Here is an 18,819-nt window from a genome sequence, read left to right on the forward strand (position 1 = left end):
GAAACTCCTAGGGACACATAAAAGGCTAAAGTGGTTCTGAATAGGGGTAAGGTGGAGTGGAGGTGATGAAAAAGCTAGAAAGTATGGGATGGAAATGGAGGAGGTGGGAGTTAGGTTATAGAAGGGGTGGGGGTAGCTAAAACATCCAAATTTCCCTAAGCTCTCAGAAAACCCAGCACATAACACAGATAGATGAGTAATACCTTGTCTTTTGGTTCATATCAGAGACTTGTTTCAGCTTCATTAGCATGGCCTTTGGAGTAGATTTATAATTAACCAGTGCATTACGATAATACAACAAAAAGAGAAAAAAAGGGTGAATTCCCTGGTGGAATAAAAACTTGCTATTGAGTCATTCTACAAGTAGTTATTGAGGCACTGTGCTACGCACTGAGAAGGGATATAAAAAAGTAAAAGCAATCCTTACCCTCAAAGAGCACATCCTGGCTTGGAAGGTAAATCAATGTAGTCAAGAAAGCACTTTTGATTGTATGAAAAGCACCCAAGTGCTGTGCAAAGGAATTCAGAGGATAGAGTCCCTTGTTACCAAGAAGATCACAGCTTTTGAAGGAGGTGGCATTTTAACTGTGCCTAGAAAAATGGGTAGGAAGGGAGAGCACGTGGCATGTCAGCAGAAAAAGAACATAACAAAACTTGAGAGAGAGAAAAACAGGTAAAGTGAGTTCAGAGGATCACAGGAGCTGGGTAGGGGAGATCAGGAAAGCAGGGAAAATAGACTATAGAGGGTTCAAATGCCTGGCCTAGTATTTTCAATTCTATCCTGGGACTGGGGTGACACCACCCAATCTGTACTTTAGGAAGATTGGTCTGGCAGGCTGCCTCGCTGTCCAGCAGTGAGACACTGGAGCACAGATAGCATGGGATATCCCTGCAGGATGATTTTTTTTTTCTGGGGACATTGATATTTGGTTAGCCAGTGTTGTGGAGATGTTTACTTCAACAGGATTTTCTCTGGAAAACCTTTGCTTACTCACACCCTCCCACACCTCAAAACATACCAGGTAGGAAGCACGGCCAGTTGTGTGTTCTGCTGAGAAAGCCTTCAATTCCAGCTGCAGAATATCTTAGTCTTTTTTTTTTTTTTACATTTGACATTATTTTGTATTTCAGTTTCAGTTGTACAGCATAGTGGGATTACACAAACACTTCACAGTGTTCTCCCTGATATTTCCAGTATCCACCAAGCACCATACATAGTTATTATGCTATTATTGACTATATTTCCTATGCTGTACTTTACATTCCCATGAATATTTTGTAACTACCAATCTGTACTTCTCAATTCCTTCACCTTTTTTGCCCTTCCATTTGGCATCCATCAGTCTGCTCTCTGTATCTACGAGTCTATTTCTGTTTTGTTTGTTCATTTATATTTTCTTTTAGATTCCACATATAAGTGAAAGCATATGATATTTGTCTTTTGCTGACTGACTTGTTTTGTACCTTCCCTTTTATACCCATTTTTCTATTACTGGGCACTTGGGTTGCTTCCATAGCTTGACTATCCTATATAATAAAAGCATAATATGCAAATCGACGAAACAGCAGAATATCCTGTCGCTCCCACAGGGAGAGCACCGCTCAGCCAGAAGCTGGACTCATGGCTGGTGAGTGCAGCAGTGGTGGCAGGAGCCTCTCCCACCTCCACAGCAGCGCTAAGGAGTAATGAGCCAAGAGGTAAGGAGCAGCAAGCAGGTGAGTGGTAAGGAGCGAAGGGTTCCAGACTGTGAGAGGGCGCAGGCTGGGCTAAGGGACACCCCTCACCTGCCAGTGCAAGAATTTCATGAACTGGGCCTCTAGATGTAAATAATGCTACAATAACCAGAGGGGTGCATATGTTCTTTTGTTTTATTGTTTAGGTTTCCTTGGATATATACCCAGAAGTAGAAATGCTGGGTTATATGGTAGTTCTATTTTTAAAAAAAAATATATTTTATTGATTTTTTTACAGAGAGGGAGGGAGAGGGATAGAGAGTTAGAAACATCGATGAGAGAGAAACCTCGATCAGCTGCCTCCTGCACACTCCCTACTGGGGATGTGCCCACAACCAAGGTACATGCCCTTGACCGGAATCGAACCTGGGACCTTTCAGTCCACAGGCCGACGCTCTATCCACTGAGCCAAACCGGTTTCGGCTGGTAGTTCTATTTTTAATTATTTTATCCTCACCTGAGGATATGTTGAGAGAGAGAGAGAGAGAGAGAGAGAGAGAGAGAGAGAGAGAGATAGAGAGAGAGAGAAGAGAGAAATCTCAATCGGTTGTCTCCCATACATACCCAGACCAATGGCTGGGGATCAAAACCAAAACCTATGTGCCCTGACTGGGAATTGAACCTACAACCTTTTATTTTATTTTTATTTATTTATCTTTATTGTTGAAAGTATTACACATGTCCCTTTTGTTTTTATCCCATTGACACCCTCCACCCTGCACTGGGCCCTCCCAGGCCTTCACCACACTATTTTCTGTGTCCATGGGCTATGCTTATATGCATTCAAGTTCCCCGGTTAATCTCTTTCCCCCACCCCCCACCCTCGCCTTCCCTGTGGAATTCACCAGTCTGTTCCATGTTTCTATGTCTCTGGATCTATTTTGTTTAACAGTTTATTTTGTTCGTTAGATTCCACATATAAGTGAGATCATGTGATATTTATTTTTCTCTGCCTGGCTTATTTTGTTTAGCATAATACTCTCCAGGTCCATCCATGCTGTTGCAAATGGTAAGAGTTCTTTCTCTTAAATGTATCACAGCTTTTTTATCCACTCATCTGCTGATGGGCACTTGGGCTGTTTCCAGATCTTAGCTATTGTAAATAACACTGCTATGAACACTTTTGGATGTACAGGACGACACTCCAACTAACTGAGCCACCCAGGCAGGGCTCCATTTAAAATTTTTGAGGAACCTCCATACTGTTTTCCACAGTGGCTGCACCAATCTGTGTTCCCACTAACAGTGCAAGAGGGTGCCTCTATCTCCATATCCTCACCAATACCTGTTGCTTGTTGATTTATTGGTGATAGCCATTTAGACAGGTGTGCGGTGATATCATGCTGTATTTTTTTAATTTTTATTTAATTTATTAGGGTGTCACTGGTTAACAAAATTATACAGATTTCAGGTGTATTCATTGTGGTTTTAATTTGCATTTTTCTGATGATTAGTGATGTTGACCATCATTTCATGCCTATTGGCAATCTGTATGTCCTCTGGGGAAGTGTCTATTCAGATCCACTGCCCATCTTTTAATTCTTTTGTGTGTGTGTGTGTTTTCTTGAGTTGTATGAGTCCTTTATAAATTTTGGATATTAATCCCTTATAATTGGTGAATATTTTCTTCTATTCAGTGGGTTGCCTTTTCATTTTGTTGATAATTTCCTTTGCTGTGCAAAAAATTTTAGTTTGATGTAATCCCATTTGTTTATTTTTTCCTTTGTTTTCCCTTGCCTCAGGAGATACATCAGAAAAAAAATATTGCTAAGAGAAATGTCTCAGATTTTACTGCCTATGTTTTCTTCTAGGATTTTTATGATTTTGAGTTTTACATTTAAATCTTTAATCCTTTTGAGTTTATTCTTGTATATGCTATAAGAAGATGTTGTAAGTTCTTTTTTGCATGAATCTGTCCAACTTTCTCAACACCATTTATCGAAGAGACTGTCTTTATCTCATTGTATGGTCTTGCCTCCTTTGTCAAATATTAATGGATCATATAAGCATGGGTATATTTCTGGCCTCTATATTCTATTCCATTGATCTATATGTTTGTTTTTATGATAGTACCGTGCATGTTTCCTTACTATGGCCTTTTAGTATTGTTTGTTATCAGGTAGCGAGATTTCTCAAATGTTCTTTTTACTCAAGATTGCAGTGGTTAATCAGGGACTTTTGTGGTCCCATATAAAATTTTAAAAATTTTTTTCTACTTCTGTGAAATATGCTATTGGGATTTTGATAGGAGTTGAGTTGGGTTGTATGGGCATTTTAACTATATTAATTCTTCCTATACATGAGCACAGTCTGTGCTTCCATTTGTTTGTATCTTCTTCAATTTCTTTCGTTAGCATCTTATAACTTTCTGAATATCGTTCTTTTTCCTCCTTGATTAAATGTCCTCCTCCATATTTTTTTGGATGCAATTGTAAATGGGATTGTCTTCTTAGTTTCTCTTTCTGATAGTTTATTATTAGTGTATAAAAATGCAACTTATTTCTGAATATTAATTTTGTGTCCTGCTACTTTACAGAATTCATTTATCAGTCCTAGTGTTTTTTCTTTTTTTAAAAAAATCTTTATTGTTGAGAGTATTACAGCTGTCCCTCTTTTTTCCCTTCATTGCTCCCTCCACCAAGTTCCTGCCCCACCCCAAGCCTTCACCACCCTATTGCCTGTGTCCACAAGTAATGCATATAAGATATTTGGTTAATCTCTTCCTGCCCCCCTCCCCATGAGATTCGTCGTTTGTTCCATGTTTCCATGCCTCTGCTTCTATTTTACTCATCAGTTTATTTTGTTCTTTAGATTCCTTGTTGTTTATTTTGATTTTTAAATTCAATTGTTGATAGATATGTATTTATTGCCATTTTGTTATTCCTATTTTGATTTCTTGTTCTTGTTCTTCCTCTTTCTCTTTCTCTTCCTTTTCTTAAAGAATATCCTTCAACATCTACACTAATAAAAGAGAAAAATGGTAATTGGTGTACGGCGCTACCCTTTTCATTGGCTAATCAGGGCTTTATGCAAGTTAACTGCCAACTAAGATTGGCAGTTAACTGCCAACTAAGATTGGCAGTTAACTGCCAACTAAGATTGGCAGTTAACTGCCAACTAAGATTGGCAGTTAACTGCCAACTAAGATTGGCAGTTAACTACCAACAAGATGGCGGTTAATTTGCATATGTAGGCACAATGCAGGGAGGCAAAAGGGAAAGCAGGAAGAAGCCCCCTGCCACTGACAGTGATCAGAAACCCAGGGGGAAGCTAAGAGCCGGGGGGCAGGGTAAAGGCGGCCCTGGGGCCGCCTTTGCCCTGTCCCCAAGCCATGATCGGAGAATCAGGCGCCTTTGCCGCCCTGGCCAGTGATAGCAGGAAGTAGTGGTGGAGCTAGCGATGGGAGCTGGGCACGGTCGAGGCTGGCAGTCCCAGGAGCTAGGGGTCCCTTGCCTGGGCCTAAAGTGGAGCCCACGATTGCGGGGCCGCTGCAGCTGCGGGTCCCCGCTGCCCGGGCTGGACGCCTCAGCCAGAGGCATTAGGCCTGGGCAGGGGCGGAGCCTGCAACCATGGGGAGCTGGGGGTCCCCCGCCCAGGCCTGATGCCTGGGCCAGAGGCATCAGGCCTGGGTGGGGGGGCGGAGCCGGGTATTGGGGGAATATGATGGTCCCCTTGCCCAGGCCTGAAGCCTGGGTCAGAGGCGTCAGGCTTGGGCGGGGGGTGGAGCAAGCGATCAGAGGGAGATGGGGGTCCCCTGCCCAGGCATGATTCCTGGGCCAGAGGCCTCAGGCCTGGGCAGGGGCGAGAGCCAGTGAGCGGTGGGAGATGGGGGTCCCCTGTCCAAGCCTGACACCTCTGGTGGAGGCGTCAGGCCTGGGCAAGGGGCCGATCAGGCGATCGGAGGGTGATGGGGGTCTACGCCTCTGGCCAAGGCATCAGGCCTGGGCAAGGGGCAGAGCCAGCAATTGGAGGGGTCTGGGGGTCCCCTGCCCAGGTCTGACGAATGGGCCAGAGGCATCAGGCCTGGGCAAGGGGCCGATCCTGTGATTGGAGGGTGATGGGGGTCAACGCCTGAGGGCTCCCAGTATGTGAGAGGGGGCAGGCTGGGCTGAGGGACACTCCCCCCCACACACACACCCAGTACACGAATTTCTTGCACTGGGACCCTAGTTTCATATAATACTGGTTTGGTGGTGATGAGCTCCTTTAGCTTTTACTTGTCTTTGAAGTTCTTTATCTGACCTTCAATTCTAAATGATAGCTTTTCTGGGTTGAGTAATCTTGGTTGTAGGTCCTTGCTATTCATCACTTTGAATATTTCTTGTCCCTCCTTTGTGGTCTGCACAGTTTCTGCTAGGAAATCAGCTGACAGTCATATGGGTGCTACCTTGTAGATAATTGCTTTTCTATTGCTTCTTCGTTTTTCGATGAAATCTTTATGGTTCTATATATACATATACAGTATCATGTCATCTGCAAATAATGACAGTTATACTTCTTCCTTCCCTGTTTGGGTACCTGTTATTTCTTCTTCTTGTCTGATTGCTGTGGCTAGGACTTCCAGAACTAGGTTGAATAAGAGTAGTGAAACTATCTTTTTTTTGATCTTATAGGAAACAGTTTTTCCCCATTGAGTTTGACATTAGCTGTGAATTTGTCAGATATGGCCTTTATTATGTTCAGGTGTGTTCCCTATATTCCCACTTTGCTGAGAGTTTTTGTCATAAATGGTTGTAGATTTTGTTAAATGTATTCTATATAGCTATTGATATGATTATATGATTTTTGTCCTTTATTTTGTTTATGTGCTGTTTTATATTAATTGATTTGCAGAAAGTGTAACTACCTAGCATCCCAAGAATAGATCCCACCTGATCATGGTGTATGATCTTTTTAATGTATTGCTGATTTGGTTTGCTAATATTTTGTGGAGGATTTTTGTATCTATGTTCATCAGTGATATTGCTTTATAATTTTCTTTCTTTGTAGTGTCTCTATCTGGTTTTGGAATTAGAATAATGCTGGCCTTTTTTTAAAAAATATATATTTTATTGATTTTTTACAGAGAGGAAGGGAGAGAGATAGAGAGTTAGAAACATCGATGAGAGAGAAACATCGATCAGCCGCCTCCTGCACATCTCCTACTGGGGATGTGCCCGCAACCCAGGTACATGCCCTTGACCGGAATCGAACCTAGGACCTTTCAGTCCGCAGGCCGACGCTCTATCCACTGAGCCAAACCGGTTTCAGCAGAATAATGCTGGCCTTTTAAAATAAACTTGAGAGTCTTTACTCCTCTTAAATTTTTGGAATAGTTTGAGAAGGATAGCTGTTAATTCTTTTTTGAATGTTTGGTAAAATTCACCTGGGAAGCCATCTGGTCCAGGACTTTTGTTTGTTGGGAGATTTTCGATAACTGCTTTGATTTCATTAGTTGTAATTGGTCTGTTCAGATTTTCTGTTCCTTCTTGGTTCAGTTTTGGAAGATTGTGTTTCTAGAAATTTATCCATTTCTTCCAGATTGTCCCATTTCTGGCATATAGTTGTTTAGAATATTTTCTTATAATTCTTTGTATTTCTGTGGTGTCAGTTGTTACTTCTTTTTAATTTCTAATTTTATTTATTTTTATCCTCTGTTCTTTTCTTGATGAGTATGGTTAAAGTTTTTATCAATTTTGTTTATCTTTTTTTAAAAAACCAGTTCTTACAGTCAGCAGAGTGGTGGTTGCCAGAGGGAAGGAAATTGGAGGAAAAGGGGTCCTAATATGAGGTGACAGGAGAAGATTTGACTTTGGGTGGTGGGCACATGGTGCAATGTATAGTTTTTGTAATAGAAATACACCCATAAAACCTCTATGTTCATGTTGACCAATATCACCCCAATCAATGTAATAAGATAAAACAGTTCTTGGTTTCATCAATCTTTTTTATTGTTTTAAAAACTCTGATTTATTTTCTCTCTGGTCTTTATAATAGTTTCCTTCAAGTCACTTTGGGCTTTGACTGTAGCTCTATTTTTAGTTTCTTTAAGTTTAATGTTAGATTGTTTATTTGAGATTTTTATTTCTAGAGTTATGTCTTCAATATGATGAATTTTTCTCTGAGGACTGCTTTCACTGTGTTTCACACATTTTGGGTTGTCATGTTTCCATTTCCATTTGTCTCAAGGTACTTTTTTCCCCCCTTGATCTCATTGTTATCCCATTTATTGTTTAACCACATGTTATTTAGCCTCTGTGTGTTTGTGCATTTTTCAGTCATATATCTGTAATTGCTTCCTAGTTTTATACCATTGGTTGCAGTTTGCCCTTCTGTGTGTGGGCAATACCCTTAGGCTGGCTGATTGTGAGGACTGACCCCAACCACAGTGTATGAGCTGCTGTGCAGGTACTGACCACCTGAAATGGAATTTGCCTTATCAGGGTCTGGTGCCTGCCAAAATTTCTTTTTGGTTATGCTGCTTGTTGAGCTAATTGGTCCTGCTCTGGTATGTTATGAAGTCTGCTGCCAGGTTTGTTGCTTCTGGAAGTAATCCACAGTTAGTATGCATGGGAAGGCCAAGGTGTGCACCAAGCCTGGCTTCCACTAGCACCAAGCCCAGGAGCAGGTTACCAAAACACCCAAGGCACTCCAAGATCTGCTTTGCCTGCCTCCACCTGCCAGCTGCCTGTTAGGGTTAGTCATTGAAAAAGCCTCTCTTGGTATGTGAGTTGTTTGAGGTAGGTTCTCAGTGACTCACTGTGTAGGGGCAAATGGTGTTCACCAGATTGATATAGATTCAAAGTTGTTGCCAGTGCTAGTTCTGAGGCTACTCAGCAAAAGTCCCAGGGTATACCAATGGAAACTGAGTGCCCTCATATTTTTGTGGTGGGGTAGGGTCTTAGGGAACCATCAGGATGAGGCTAGTAGAGTTCATCAGGCTCACACAGACCAAAATTTAATGTGAAGGGAGAGTTCTGCACCAGTCTGGCTTTTGAGGGAAAATGGATTTCTGTCCTAGAGCCACACAACACAGTTCCCCCCTCCCCCCATTTTGGCTGGACTTCAAGTGCTCTGCCAGATGTTGGGAACATGGGACTAGTGGATCTATTGTGGGGCACTGTGCCAGCCAGGCTTGCAAGAAGGGGAGAATTGCCCCTGCCCCAGAATCACACAACTTAGTTACTAACTCCCCCTGAGTCTGCCTGGACCTCTACACTAGGAGTTCAGGCAGCTGACTACTTTGTAGTGCTTGAGTTCAGCAGGGTGGGGTGACTAGGAGTCTGGTGGGTGGACTATTGCATTTCCCCAGACTGATATCATATGGAGGATATCATATGTGTTCTGGTACTTAAGAAAGATGGTGTCTGTGCACACTGTGGGAAATGGACTCAGCACAGGGACCCTGGTGGTTGTCCTTCAACTCTCTACCTAGAACCACACTACCCAGTTTGTCTTCACATGAGTTTATTCCACTTAGAGCTGCCCACCCTTCATTGGATCCCAGGTTAATGGCTGTGAATGAGATTTTGTGCACTGGCCCTTTAACAGGGTGCTTGGGTTTCTAGCAGAGTCCCATCTCTCCTTGGCAGACAGAATCCCTGTTGCTTTTCACAGCCAGATATTATGTGGGTTCCTCTTCCCAGCTCTGACGTTCTGGGCTGGAGAACCTTGCATGGGGTTGAGACCCCATGTTCCTCAGGGGAAGACTTTGAATCTGAGATGCTTCTGAATTCTCAGCCACAGCACGTGAGTGTGGGGCCAGCTCCAGCCGTGGGCAAACTACGGCCCCTGGGCCGGATCCGGCCCGTTTGAAATGAATAAAACTAAAAAAAAAAAGACCGTACCCTTTTATGTAATGATGTTTACTTTGAATTTATATTAGTTCACACAAACACTCCATCCATGCTTTTGTTCCGGCCCTCCGGTCCAGTTTAAGAACCCATTGTGGCCCTCGAGTCAAAAAGTTTGCCCACCCCTGGGCCAGCCCCTTTTATGTCTCTACTGCTCCTACCATTCTTTTTTTTTTTTAAATATATTTTATTGATTTTTTACAGGGAGGAAGGGAGAGGGATAGAGAGTTAGAAACATCGATGAGAGAGAAACATCGATCAGCTGCCTCCTGCACATCTACTGGGGATGTGCCCACAACCCAGGTACATGCCCTTGACCGGAATCGAACCTGGGACCTTTCAGTCCGCAGGCCGACGCTCTATCCACTGAGTCAAACCGGTTTCAGCGCTCCTACCATTCTTGATGTGGCTTCTTCTGTAAATCATTGGTTATAAGACTTGTGTTCAGGTGGTCTTCAGTGGTTATTCAGATTCACTGTTCTATATTTTAGTTGTAATTCCAGTTTGGTACTGGAGCGAGGTGAGTGTAAATTTTACCTAATCCACCACCATCTTGGATTCCTTAAGACATTTAATAGAAATCTACTTCGCTTAACTTTTCTCACTTTTTTGTTGTCTTTTTTCTTCCATCTTCCTACCACCCCTCTTCTTTTTTTGCTACTCTGGCCTCTTGGTTGCATATAATACTTTGTGTGTCTATGATTCCTAATATGTTGCCAAAAAAACACATATGTATTATGTGCCATATTTATTTTATAATATGTCTTGCATTTACTCTCCTACCCCTAATACAAACCCTGCCTGCAAGTCTCTCAGACTTTACTTCTTGAAATTCCAGCCTTTCTTGACATAGGTACCTGACTTTGTGTGTTTAAGTGTGAATATGCTAAATTGGAAGCTAATGGGAAAGTTTGGGGGAAATGTTAGCTCATTATGAAAATCATGTGCCAAACCATGTGGGAGCCTCTTAAATACAACTTTGGTGGTCATGACCCTGTCCAGAGGGGGAATCCTGTAATGTCACCCCTTTGCTGAGTCCCAGTTTCATGGATAGTATCTTTGAATGGAATTGTCTGAGGGAGATTGTTCCTTGTGTAAAGTTCACATGATGGAGTTTGAAGAGCTTGTTTCACTTGGAGCCCAGCAGGACAGAATGGTTTGGAATGCAGCATTCAGTGTATTCTGTTTGGCTGAAAGCTGTCACAGGGAACAAGTACTTAGCAAACAGCATGAACAAGGATTTGAACTAGAAAATGATCAGGAACTTGACAACATTGTAATAATGGCTTATCTCCTCAAAAATGGCTCAATGGTGCAACAAGGAGGTAATAAAGAAAACTAGGAAAATACATAAATAGATATGGGTCTCATTCAAAATAACCCAGTGTAAGAGTGTCCCAGTATGGATAAAGTTTGAACAGAGGTTGCTGGGTCACAGTAACCATCTCCACTTTATCTGATCAGATTTTTGTCTCTTTTAAGGCAATAGCCACAGACTAAGTGTGCATTCAGGATATCCACACACCTGTTGAAAATAGATTGATCAGTCAACTGCTTAGTCTGTTTCCATAATGTCAAATGGCTGGGTTTCATGTTTTTCTTTTTATATTTCACTGAATTAACTGAATAGACTTGTTTATATCATTTTGGGCTTTTCATGTTTTAAGTGGAGTTATATGCAACTAGAGGCCTGGTACACAAATCTTCCAGAAGTTTACGTTCCCTTTGCTTAAAAATTGTTTCTACTTATTTCTTTTTAAATTGAAGTACAACTAGAAACTACAATTGTAAGATATTTAAAGTATACAACATAATGATTTTATGTATTATATATATTATGAAAGGATTTCCCCCTCATCTAGTTAATTAATAAGATCTTATTCCTTAAAGTCTTTTTTTACTACTCCAATTTCAGATGGTATATGTGCCTTATACATAGAACCCACATCTTCATGAATGATCAAATTTAACTATTGCAGGTGTGTGTGATAGTCAGAGGCTCTGTTATGATACCATCCTCGGGGTCATGCTATAGGAGCCCTCCTGCTTTAGGTGAAAACATGGATATAATAAGGTATTTATTACAAACAAGTTCAAGTTGATACCTCCATCCTGCCCTGTAGTCACTAGAGCTTTAGCAAAGATCCAGTAGTCACTATAAAATGGCCAAGACAGCATGGTATCTACCCTCAATACATGTTAATAGACTCAGTGGAGAGCTTTAGTGTTGTGTATGGACATACCCTGGTTCATTGACTTCAGTTTGAAAAGAGATCAAATCCAATTAGACAACCTCTACAAAATTCAATTCAGTTCAGCAAACATTGTTAGGATGGAAGGCACTGTGCTACCTCATGCAAAGCATTTGGAGTTTATTTTAGTTTCTTGTGGCAACCAAACTTGTCAGTACAAGTTAAGTTGGTCAATACTGAGGGTTTATTTTTCAGGAACTTCAAGAATGCCTTTTTAAAAATTTACTTGTAACTCTTGAAATTTTTAGAATTCTCTTCTCTGCTTGGAAGTCCTTTATCCAGAACTCCTATTTTTGGCTTGGATAGTGACTCAGATATTTCATAGACGAAGTTGTGGGCTTTTAACAGTGCTTTGTGACATAGCCCTTTGGTTTCAGGAGTCCCATTTGACTCAAGAGGAGATGCTATATATATGAATTATTAGGGTTTAGATTGTTTTAAGGATAGATTCTTTTCTATTTTTTAATTAAAATTATTTTTATTTTTATTGATTTCAGAGAGGAAGCGAGAGGGAGAAAGAGAGAAACATCAATGATAAGAGAGAATTATTGATAGGCTGCCTCCTGCACACCCCCTACTAGGGATTGAGCCTGCAACCTGGGCATGTGCCCTGACCAGAAATGGAACCATGACTTCCTGGTTCATAGGTAGGCACGAAACCACTGAGCCATGCCAGCAGAACTCTTTTCTATTTTTAATAAAAGGCGGTTCCAATTTTAGTACTGTCCAATGAAAATATAACACAAGCTCCATACGTAATTCAAAATTTTTAAGTAAACACATTAGAAAAAGAAAAAGGTGAATTAATTTCAATAACATATATATGTATATTATTGATTTCAGAGAGGAAGGGCGAGGGAGAAATAGAAACATCAATGATGAGAGAATCATCGAGCCATGCCAGCAGAGCTCTTTTCTGTTTTTGATAAAAGGTGGTTCCAATTTTAGTAGTGGCCAATGAAAATATAACACAAGCTTCATATATAATTCTAAATTTTTATGTAGCCACATTAGAAAAAGAAAAAATATTAATTAATTTCATTAACATATATATGTATATTATTGATTTCAGAGAGGAAGGGAGAGGGAGAGAGAGATAGAAACATCAATGATGAGAGAGAATCATCCATCAGCTGCCTCCTGCATGCCCCCTACTGGGAATCGAGCCTGCAATCCGGCATGGTTCATAGGTCAACGCTCAATCACTGAGCCAAACCAGCCAAGGATTAATAATATATTTTAATTAACCCAATATATCCAAATATTTTCATTTTAATATGCAATTAATATAAAAATTTCTAATGAGATATTTTATATTATTTTTTAAATCTCATATTAAGTATTTTAAATTTGGTGTCTGTTTTATATTTACATTATATCTCGATTCAGTCTTGGCCCATTTCATGTGCTTAACAAGCCTGCTTTGTCTTCCGGACAGAAAGTATAGTGTCAGTCAGGTGGCCAGTGGCTCCTGTATTGGACAACATTGTCTTAGATGGACCTAGTTTCCAATTGGGATGGAAGCTTATGATAACTCAAGTACACTGACTTCTTTTAAGGGATTTAACAACATGGCTATACTCAGGTATATCTAAAATGGGAATCCCTGTTGCAATATCTGAGATCATCAACCACTTTGCTTCAAGAAAAAGGATTATGGCTCTTTCTTTTTTTTAAATTTCTTTATTGATTAAGGTATTAATATATGCCCTTATCGCCCCATTGCCCCCCACCTCCTCCACTCATGCCCTCACGCCCCTGGTGTCTGTGTCTGTTGGTTAGGCTTATATGCATGCATACAAGTCCTATGGTTGATCTCTCTCCCTTACCCCCACCCTCCCCTACCTTCCCTCTGCGGTTTGATGGTCTGATTGATACTTATCTGTCTCTGGATCTGCTTTTGTTCATCAGTTTATGTTGTTCATTATATTCCATCAGATCATGTGATATTTATCTTTCTCTGACTGGCTTATTTCACTTAGTGTATTATGGCTCTTTCCATGCCTAGTGTAGCAATGGTTCATGGTCCTAGGAAGCGTCTGAAGCCTGTTGCAGCACAAAAGCATTGGATTCTGGATAAACTGACCAGTGTGTTGCTCCCCATCCAACTGCCAGTCCCCACAAGCTGAGCGAATGTCTCCCTCTCATAATTTTCCTAAGGAACAGACATAAGTATGCCCTAACAGGAGATTAAGTAAAGAAGATCTACATGTAGCAGTTTATTAAGATTGATGGCAAGGTCAAAACTGGTATAAACTATACTGTTGGTTTTATGGATGTCATCAGTATTGACAAGATAGGAGAGAATTTTCATTTGATCTGTGACACCAATGGTCACTTTGCTGTTCATCAGATTATACCTGAGGAGGCCAAGTGCAAGTTGTGCAAAGTGAGACAGATCTTTGTGGGTATAAAAGGAATCCTTCATCTGGTGACCCATGATGCTTGCACCATCTGCTACTTCCCTCATCAAGGTGAATGACACCATTCAGATTTGGAGATTGGAAAAATTACTGATTTCATCAAATTTGACACTGGTAACCTAAGAATGGTGACCAAGGGAGATAACCGTTGGAAGAACTGGTGTAATCATCAATAGAGAGATACTCTGGTTCTTTTGATGTGGTTCATGGGAAAGATGCCAATGGCAACAGCTTTGCTACATGGTTCCCTAACATTTTCATTTTTTGCAAAAGTAACAAACCATGGATTTTTCTTCCCTGTAGAAAGGGTATCCACCTTACCATTGCTGAAGAAAAAGACAAGAGACTGGTGGCCAAACAAGTGGGTGAAATGATCTCTAGGTGACATCATTGGAAGAGTCTTTGTACTTAAAGACTTTGTATTAATAAAGTCTCTTGTATTTTTGTTAATACAAGAGAAAACAAAAAACAGTGATTGTGATTCTTATGCTATGTACTGATTTTTCCAAACATTTACTTACAGTAAGCTGAGGAGGAGGTTGGCTGGCCACGGGAATTTGGCTGTGGGAGTGCACTGACCACCAGGGGGCAGTTCCTGCAGTGAGCATCTGTCCCCTGGTGGTCAGTGCACATTATAGCTACCGGCCAGTCATCAGGTTGTCCGGTTGTCCAGTCCTAACGGTCACTTAGGCTTTTATATATATAGATTTTCTTTATCTGATATTATTACAGGTAAGAAAACCGAGGCCCAGAAAGATATGCTAACTTGGCCACTGTCCTTTGGCTAGTAAGTGATAGAGCTGGATTCAACCAAGGTCTTTTGACTTCCTGGCCAGTGTCCATACTTTGCCCCTGTTCCTTTTTTGCATTTCCCAAGTCCTATCCTTCAAATGCTCAGAGATAAGGATATGATGCCTAGCTTTCTATTAAGAAATTAAATGAACAAAAATCCAACCTAATAATAAATTAGAGGGGGATTATTCAAATCAGAAAACAAATATGCCACTGGTTTACAACCAACAGCTGTGGTGGACATTTATTAGGTGAAGTCAAGTATACATAGCTCCATAGGGCAGTTCATTATTTGACATAAGCTAGAATAATTTTTTCATATTAGTTTCTATTTCCAGAATTGTGTTCTAACCTGAAACCTCTAAAATCAGTGCAGAATTACAAATTGAGTAGTTCCTCCCGCCACACACCTTTTTCCTGGTAAAAGAACATTTTTCATACTCAAGGGGTTTCACAAAATGGAATGCACTTTTATTTTCCAAACCATAAAACCAAAAACCATTGTTCTGCCTTTAGGAAATTTCACTTCTAACCTTATTTTGGTGAAACTCCTTTTAGTTCTCTTTACAATGATGCTATGAAGGATCACCAGCCTTAAAACAATGGCATGGAAGAATCTGATCTGACATACAATGCAACCAATTAACAAGAAAACCCTAGAAACAGCAAAACCTACTGGTATGGGTCACAACCTTATATATTCCGTATCTTATTACCATTTGATACACATCAAGATGAGGCAAATAAGCAATTTTAATGGGAGAGAAATGAAACTTCAGCTGTAACTATTGACCTACAACATAGCAAGAAATGTTACTCATTTTCTTCCAAACTGCAATGTTAATGTATGATTTTCATTTGGCAAATAAATATCAGCAGATATCTAAGAAAATTAGGGAGAGAAGTGTACTATTAAAATGCTATAAGAGTGGATTCTTCAAAATGCAGTACGGTTATCTAAAAACAGCCCCCTTTTAATTGAATATTATCAAGCATTTTCAAATGATAAAAGGTAGAGTGCTGAGTAAATATTTCTAGGGAGTTTTTGTTCTGACATATAGAGGATTTGCATGCTATTTTGACCTATTATTACCATTCTCTAGCAACAACCATCTCCCATACTCAGAATTCCTGAGAAGGTTTTACTGAAATCATAATATTTTTCTGTCCACAAAAAGAAAACAACATGTTTAACACAGAGGGGACTGTGATTTTAAGTTAGACTAAATCCCAATAATATGTCCTGTGATAACATGATTCACCTCACTTCAAGTCATATATTTATTGCTGAAGGACTTACACATAAACTGAAATTTGTGCACAACATTATACAGGGCAAAATACAGGAGACTGGATTCTCAACCTTGTTCTAGTCCTAACTAGCTTTGTGGCTTGCCTTCCTGGACTTGAGTTTCTTCATATATAAAATGAAGGGAAGGCTAGATTCATCAGTATCTTTCTCCCATACCCCAGCTTCATTGAGGTATAATTGACAAATAAAAGTGTAAGATATTGAAAGTGTACAACCGGATGATTTGAGATACAATACACTGTGAAAGAATTCCTCCTTCATCGAGTTATTTAACACATCATAACCAAACATTTTTACCTTTTCATGTGTGGGAGAACATTTAAGTTCTACTATCTGAACAAATTTCAATTATACAATTATCAACTATAGTCATCATGTACAATCTGTTTTTTAATCTCTAAATTCTACCTGTCCTTTTCTTCCATGCTACTACACATCATCCACAGCACTTATTTGTTGGTCATGTGATTAACAATCATTCAGGTTCACAATTGGGATAAAAATCTTACTTTGGGGAAATTTGCCATAGTAAACTGAATTTCCTTTGAGAAAACAGAACTGTTAAAGGGCAATGTTTCTTATGAGTTTTATCCTTCAGATGCCCCTGGACTATATGGCACTTGCATATATTAGTGATGCAAATCTCGGAGAAGAACAAGACCAAGATATTTTGATCAAGACACTTGATTTGCATTGGAATGCCCCATGCAAACAGTACATCAGAACTCATGAAGTGGCATTTGGCTTGAACTCTTAGAAGGCATGCCAAACTACAAAGAATCGAAATGGCAAATGTTCCAATGAGAGTGATTCATTGTCCTTTTCTAAATGCAACTTGATGCAAAATCTGAAGAGACTGGAAAATAAATGAATTTGATTATTTCACTAAAGTCACTTCCCTTATATGGGCATCAGTGACCTCATCTTAATGAGGGCATAAGAGTTGGACATGGACCTTCCAAGTCCAACATTCTGTATTTATATTTGTATTTTTTAAAGGACTGGGTTTAACATTAGCTTGTGGGAGGGAATGGAGAAAGCAACTTCTGAGATGAGGGGGAGCTCACAGAAAATTAAGGTTCAAAGATAGACTTCACTACCTTTCCAATTTTGGGGAAGACCTGCTAGACCTGCTCCCTGTCTTTTTCATCTCACTTTAAAGGACTAATAAAGATGATGGATACTATATGTTACTGTGTGTCAGTGGGGTATGAAATCAGAAAATGAGGAAAGTGAGTACTGGCTTTTGGACCCTTGGCTCCATAACTGACCTCTTTTTCTGGCCTTTGGTCATCTGATTTCCACCTTGAAAAGCTGGTACAAGGATCAAATACATCACCATGCCTCTTAAACATTTGCCAGTTGGAGGCCAGGATGCCAGTGACATGAGGGCAAAGTGAATTACAGTACATTACAGATTTTATTTAACAAAAACCTATAAAACTCATTTTTGTCTGGCACTCTTCTAAGATTTTTAAAGATATTAAACAGTTTTTATAACATGGATTTTAAATTAGAACCTAATACTATCTCATATTTTATAGAGAAGGAAATTGAGGTACAGAGAGGTACAACTACATTGCCTAAGTTAGTCAAACATCTAGTAACAGCAGAGATTAAAATCCAAGTAGTTTGGCTTCATAGTCCATGCTTTTAACCTGTATGACCATAGGATACTGAATTTTCTGGTGTGATTTTCCATGTGCCTCACTCCCAAGGTGTAGCAGGTTCTGTGAATAACTGGAAGACTTCAGCAGTTGGACAGGCCCGTGGCCTCCCCCGTCCTATCAACCTAACTTAGACCTAGGAGTGTTACATTGTTAGGAATATTACATTTTCCCAACCCTGGGTTTTCAATGGTCAAACTCTTTCTATCCTTCACTCACTTATATTATTTTGATCTTTGATTTCTTGTCTTATAGGCTTTCCCATGTTCTCAGAATTTATCTACAGAAGAGCAAACATTCCTTTAAGCCTCTTGGTTTACTCAACCAGCCAGTAAGTGGGAAGAGGAGAGACAGTTATGCCAATAATAGCTGTTATTTATTGAACACTTACTATGTGTCATGTGTTATCTCTTAATTTTCTCATTAAACCTATGAGATGGCTTCTGTTATTATCCTCATTTTACAGATGAAAAAAACAACAACACAAGGTTTACACAGGCTAAGTTACTAACCCAAGGTCACACATTTCAGTACCTGGTCAGAATTTTGACTTGGGCTTTATCTGATTCAAAAATATTAGGTTTCACTATTGGATTTTTCTAGGCCTGCCCTCCCAATACCATATATACATTCTGCAGCTGTTTGTCCATGTTATTATTGATATGCCCAATTCTGTTTCGCTGGGTCATAATTTTAATGCAAATATCCCATTTTCTTATAACACAAACTGGTTTTGGATTGCAAGAGAGCATTTGCCTTGCCTATAAATGGAAAGAGAATGTGAGAGAATTTAACTAGGCCAGGGGG

At 40.0% G+C, this 18,819-nt stretch overlaps 1 pseudogene across 1 annotated transcript; it reads left to right on the forward strand.

Moving 5' to 3' along the window:
* Nucleotides 1–13,833: 13,833 nt before the first annotated feature.
* On the forward strand, nt 13,834–14,626 carry LOC308511827 (small ribosomal subunit protein eS4-like; annotated as a pseudogene). The gene has a single exon. The product of its transcript is annotated as a small ribosomal subunit protein eS4-like (transcript).
* Nucleotides 14,627–18,819: the final 4,193 nt, after the last annotated feature.

Source organism: Myotis nattereri (genome assembly GCF_964212035.1).
Source record: "Myotis nattereri genome assembly, chromosome: X".
In the NCBI taxonomy this organism is placed as follows: Eukaryota; Metazoa; Chordata; class Mammalia; order Chiroptera; family Vespertilionidae; genus Myotis; species Myotis nattereri.